At 38.4% G+C, this 6,205-nt stretch overlaps 1 pseudogene; it reads left to right on the forward strand.

The window, feature by feature from the left end:
* Positions 1-1,336: 1,336 nt before the first annotated feature.
* Positions 1,337-2,870, forward strand: LOC108364199 (possible lysine-specific histone demethylase 1-like; annotated as a pseudogene).
* Positions 2,871-6,205: the final 3,335 nt, after the last annotated feature.

Below are 6,205 nucleotides of genomic sequence, written 5' to 3' on the forward strand. Positions count from 1 at the left end.
CCTGAAACTATAGAAGGATAAGTGCCTCAGCCGCTTATTTGACTTGTCTATGATTTCGTCCGTCACATAGCTGATTAATTCAATTCTCAACCAGCTAGATAATTAAATTTTAGTAATCTTAATTTTCTGTCTTTTCCTGGTAATGAAAACTGCATTTACTCTTAACAGCTAGACTCATGCATTGAAAGTTCGAAGGCTGAAAGATTGAACTTTTTTGAACAAATCGACTCATCCCAGTGCCACATATTTTACAAATTATGGAAATGGTTACATCTCAGACTGCCTCTAGATTTGTTACAATAAGTTGACTGCTCCCAAGCTTTCCGAAATCCCATTAAAGGAGTTATCTGAAATTGGGCCTAACTCAAAAAACGACCATGAAAAAATTTACCTCTATTTTTAACTGTTGCCAGTTAATATGTAGTAGGTGAGCTTGCAGCCGGCGGCTTCGGTTAAGGGGCTTGTCCTTTAAAGTGAGTCAGCTCAAAGTGTATACGACTACGGATGTCTTCCTAGCACGCCTTACCGGAAATATACTCTAACTCAAAAAAAACAGCAATAATTTGTCAAAAAATCACTTTTGGCTTACATAAATTTGCTCATCATTAGCCGACACAAATTGCCTGTCGCTCTTCCTGTCGTGCGATGTCTTGGCTCACATAACTGAACATATGCATAGGCGATTATAATGACAATGTGTCATACATGAAATGTATGTACTTTTCAGCAACAATACAATATTAATGACTTCAGTGAAAAATAAATCATAAAAAAACCGTAAAATACTTAAAAAAACGAACAGACAAAAGCACCATAAGCACAGAAGAGTGACAAGTCGTGGGTTGCGACAATCTGTCAGCCGCTGTCAACTGCTCGCGTCATATTGTCAGCTGTTTGTCTTCTGAGGCGCATATGTTGTACCACACAACGTATGTATGTATGTATGTATATGCCGCACGCATTGCAACTCTGATTGAGTGCCTTGCTGGCTGATTTGAGTGGTTGCCTGTTGGCGTGCCGGCTGCTCGCTAGGCCTGGGTAACGCAGCGCGGCGTTGCGTCATTGCGTTGATACCGACGGTGGCTCTACTGGCGCTGATACACTAATTTGCAATCTTGTGGCGCACTGGCGCCAGCAACGCCAATAACGATGAGCTTACGCACACTGGACGCAAATGACATATAGAAGCAATCTAGCAATCGTTTGCGCATCTTAAAAAGGTAAACAAAGATGATGGGGAAGAAGAATGAGTTGACAATTTGAAAACAGCTGTCAATATGCCTAAAAGATATAAATCTTCGTAAAGCCATAGAAATATAAAAGTGTGTTGTGTAAAATGGAGAAGAAAATGTCAATTACTACCCTTTTGCAAATGTGAATCGAGAATCTAAAGCAGCTTATTGTAGAAAACGCTATAAAAGATATGGAGCCACCATTCGATAGCGCGTATATTCGTTCCTGGAGCGACATGGTTTTATTAACTTTGGCATTTTGAAACGTTTACGTCCCATACCTAACAAGAAGTTGGGCAAAGTTATAGTAATTGGAGGCATCAGGGTTAGGGGCTGCCCAACAGCTTAGCAATTCGGTGTGGATGTCATTGTGTTAGAAGTGCGCGATTGGGTATTGCTACTTTTCGCAAGAACAATTATGTTGCTGATTTAGGCGCTATGGAAGTAACAGGTGTTTGGGGCAATCCAATGACTATACTAAGCAAACAAATTGGAATGAAGATGTTGCCGATTCGGCAAGCATGTCCGCTATATGGAGCTTGTGGAAAACCTGTGCCCAAGCATAAGGACGATATGGTGAGCAGAAATAATACGTAATAAGTATAGTTTCTTTTATAAATATTATTGTTTTTCAGGTGGAACGTGAATTCAATCAACTTCTTGAGTCCGTCAGTTATCTATCTCATCAGCTAGACTTTAACTACGCCAACGATGACCCTATCTCGTTGGGCCGAGCACTTGAATGGATCATTAAGCTGCAAGAGAAGGCGGTCAAAGAAAAACACGTACAACACTTGATGATGATCGGCGAAGCACAACGAGGGGTCATCGCATGTCAGACCCATGTTTCGGAATTATTAGGCAAAATACAAACCTACAAAGAGACACATTCAAAACTCATAAAATCACGTTCACAACGCAGTGGAGATGGTGATGCGCTATGGATTGAACACGAGTTTGATACACGTTCCACTCATTTTGAGTGGACCAAAGCCTGTAAGGAGTATGATGAACTTATCAAAGAAGAAAAGGCACTGCAAGCTAAATTGAAGGAAATTGAAAGCAACCCTCCTAGGTATGTGCAATAATTTAAATTTTCGCTTTTGCAAACTAATGTTCCTAATACTTTTCCTAGTGATGTTTACGTCTACTCTAAGGATCGTCAAATACTGGACTGGCACTTTGCGAATCTGGAGTTCGCCAATGCCACACCTCTCAGTAATCTATCCCTTAAGCATTGGGATTAAGACGATGATTACGAGTTCATCGGCAATTACACAATAGCTTTGATATACGCGTAAATACCGCCGTAACAACGATTAAATATTTTCCTACTGGCGTGGAAATTGTGAAATCTAGTTTAATAGTCAATAGTTGTGTATGGATGTATATCTACCTATACATATACATAGAAAAAATTTATCAAATTTTGCAAGGATGTAAGAAAACTAAATTTTTGTAAACCCTAATAATTAACTTTTAACTTTTAATATACATCAAAAGAAGGGTAAATCGATTACCTTTCTCTCGATTGTAATGTCGTGGAAATCGCTTAACTTTTTTACACAAATTTTGCAACTTTTGCATAAATGAAAGGAATAATAAATGAATAAAGCAAATAAAAATCGTTGTTTTCAGCCCTGGCCTTTCAAAACTCCTGCTCTTCTAAAACCCAGATAAATGCAACGAAGGTTTTATTTTTTCAAGCACAGAATTTATTTAGTTTTTAGTATATTTTCAATTAATTTCGCTTATACATATACATCAGAGATCATGAATTAAATTCATTTTGAATTTATATGCTTTTTAGTGTATTTTCAATTAATTTCGCTTATACATATACATCAGAGATCATGAATTAAATTCATTTTGAATTTATATGCTTTTTAGTGTATTTTCAATTAATTTCGCTTATACATATACATCAGAGATCATGAATGAATGAATGGCGCGAAAAGAAGACAGAATGGTGGGAAAATAAGAGAGAATGGCGCGAAAAGAAGCCAGAATGGCGCCAAAAGAAGCATGATGAAGCACCATGCGAAAAGAGACTGCATGGCGCAATTGCGCTGATTCAATGCGTTGATAACGGTTATGGCGTTGGCTTCAAGGTATCGGCGCCAGAAAATTTGCTGCGTTACCCAGGCCTACTGCTCGCGCATCTATGCGTGTTTAAACAACATTTCCAAGTCTTTATAAGCCCTTCCGCCTTGGCTGCGCTTTCAACTGCGGCTTAAAGTTGCAGCTTTGCTTTGGCTGAGCTCTCTTCGCAGAGCTGCTGCTGCTGTGTCGGCTTTCAATTCTTTACAATTTTCTTCCTATTTCTTTAAAGCGCCTGTTTTTTTTTGTTTTTACAGTTATGCATCTGCAGCTAGTAAATCTGCATTTCCAGTTTCCTGTTACTCTTTCTTTTCTTCTTTCAAATCGACGCATGACTTATTGAATTAAATTAGCATAATTGAATCAGAAATAAACTGCAGCCATTGCTTACTAGACTCGAACTCAATTCAAATGGAGACTGAGACTGGCTGCAGTAGTTTCTGTGAAGTTAGAAAACATTTCTTTGGTCGCGCTTGCTTAGAAATTTTTAAAAAAGTTCGTTGCATAAAAATGTTTTTTTCGGTATCTAAAACGTTTAACTGCTTACAGCAAATTTTTGAAGTCTTACATTTATAGACATAAATTTAGATGTAAGCTCATCATCTTCATGAATTATTGATTAAGTGATTTTTAACTGACTTGCATTTAAATTTGTGTACTAATCCTATTACTTCATTCTTGTTTTTCAGGTAAGTGTCTTAATTTTCTTATACTGAAATTCGACAAAGCTATGGATTTATGATTTGGTGAGTTTTCTATTCAAAAACTATTATTTTTTTATATCTTTATGAGTGTTTTAAGGCCGAAGAATAAGCTTTAGTTCAGTGTAAGTTGCCTTATAGATAAAAGCAGCTTTTGATTCAGAAGGTTTTCTCTTACGAACGCTACGCAATAAATTCTGACAATAGACCACTGCGACAGTAAGCACACGAAAAATGTCGCTGAAGATGGCACAACGCCATTACCGGATTTTCTCCAAACCCAATTTGATAAGGATTGCTGGAAAAACGTTTCAAAATACCACACCATAAGATCTATTATGACCACTTCATAAATTATAGAATATTATACAACTCAGCATTTGACAGCAATTTGAGTCCATGGAGTTCTTCGTGGTACTATATTAGATTGCCATCGAAGTGACTTGTTCGTAATTTTATTTATTTCTTTTGAGAATCTTGCTACCTGATTTCTGGTGCCTCGGCATAGCTAGGATTGAAGATGCCTTTAGTTGTGCGGCGTTTTAGGCGCAGCTGCCATCACTTATCACATGCAGAGCCACCTTTTTCCCTTATTACTGCCCACCAAGGTCGCTTCATGGGAAGTCCTGGCATCTTCCCTGATTTTTAGGCTAGATGTAGACGTTTTGTCGCATTTATGCGCTAATTGATTTCTGCGTGTCAACTTGGATAGCTTTAGAACCAACCCTATTTATATTCTTGGTACTCAATGGGATTATTAGTTTGTGGTCAATCTCTAGCTCCTGTTGCAGGATTAGGCACAACGCTGCTGCTGGCCGCTGACCCGATGGCAAGAAGTCTTGATCGATATACTTGCAGCAACTTCCGTATTTTGCATCGTAACGTATTTTGAGCAGCAGGTTTGCTCATCGGCTATCATATTGTCTGCATCGGCGTCATCTCTGTATATCAAGGGCATCAGTGACTTTGCTTTACCTCTCAGTTTGGCGTTACCAAAATCATTGTTGACTAAGTACGCTCCCCTTTGGACCGTGCCTGCTGATACCGGCTGCAGTATCTACAATAATGATTTCCGATTACCTCCGCGAAAAAAAACAACAAACATAATGAGGCGAGAAGTTCCCGCATTCCCGAGTTTCGAGTTATTATACCCGAGCGCACTTGTGCACAAGGGTATATTAACTTTGTCCGCATAACGGTTGTGTGTAACAGCCAAAATGATCAGAATGAAAAGAGAAGTCAATTAAGCCATGTCTGTCTGTCCATCCGTCCGTCCGTCCGTGTACACGATAACTCGAGAAAAAATTGAGATATCGCAACGAAATTTGGTATGTTGGTTGCCCTTTATTCAAGGTAGGCTGGTATTGAAAATGGGCGAAATCAGACTGTAACGACGCCCAATTCCCATGTAACGGTATTTTCGAAAAATGCAAAAACTGCGATATTTCAGTAAATATTAGATGGAAATTGCTCAAAATTAGTATGTGGAGTATAATTGTGGTAGAAAATAATATTGTTATGAAATTTTTGGAAAATGGGCGTGACCCGCCCACTTATGTATCTCAGTAGGCGCTTCACCAATCCTTACCAAACTCGGTACGAGGCTTGGGTAGGGTCTAGCCAAGAAATCTGTTGAATATTTTTGGAATCGGGCAATAACCACGGCCACCTGCCATATAACGGTAATTTACAGAAACACAAAAACTGCGATAAATCAGTAACTACTGGAGCTAATTCACTTAAAATCGCTGATTGCAATAAGCACTAAGCAGAAAATTAGAATATTATAAATTTTTGAATAACGGGTGTGGCGCCGCCCACTTAAGACCACAAATGTGTATCTCGCTAACCGATTTATCAATTTCCACCAAACTCGGTGCACTTAATAACCTTGGTACGGAAAAACAATTTGTTGAAAATTATTAAAATCGGACTAAAATTACACCCGCTTCCCGTATAACGGTAAATTTCAGAAATACGAAAACTCCGATATTTCAATAACTGAGGACGCTAATTTACTTCAAGTTAGTAGTTACCACAATCTCCTAACAATAAATAAGACTGCTATACACTTTTAGGAATTGGGCATAGCACCGCCTACTTTATAACTACAAAGATGTACCTTGGTAACCATTTAATCGATTTGTACCTCAATTATATCATTAAGTCTAA

Source organism: Rhagoletis zephyria, unplaced genomic scaffold (genome assembly GCF_001687245.7).
Source record: "Rhagoletis zephyria isolate East Lansing unplaced genomic scaffold, Rhagoletis_zephyria_1.1 Rzeph_scaffold_01491, whole genome shotgun sequence".
Taxonomy (NCBI): Eukaryota; Metazoa; Arthropoda; class Insecta; order Diptera; family Tephritidae; genus Rhagoletis; species Rhagoletis zephyria.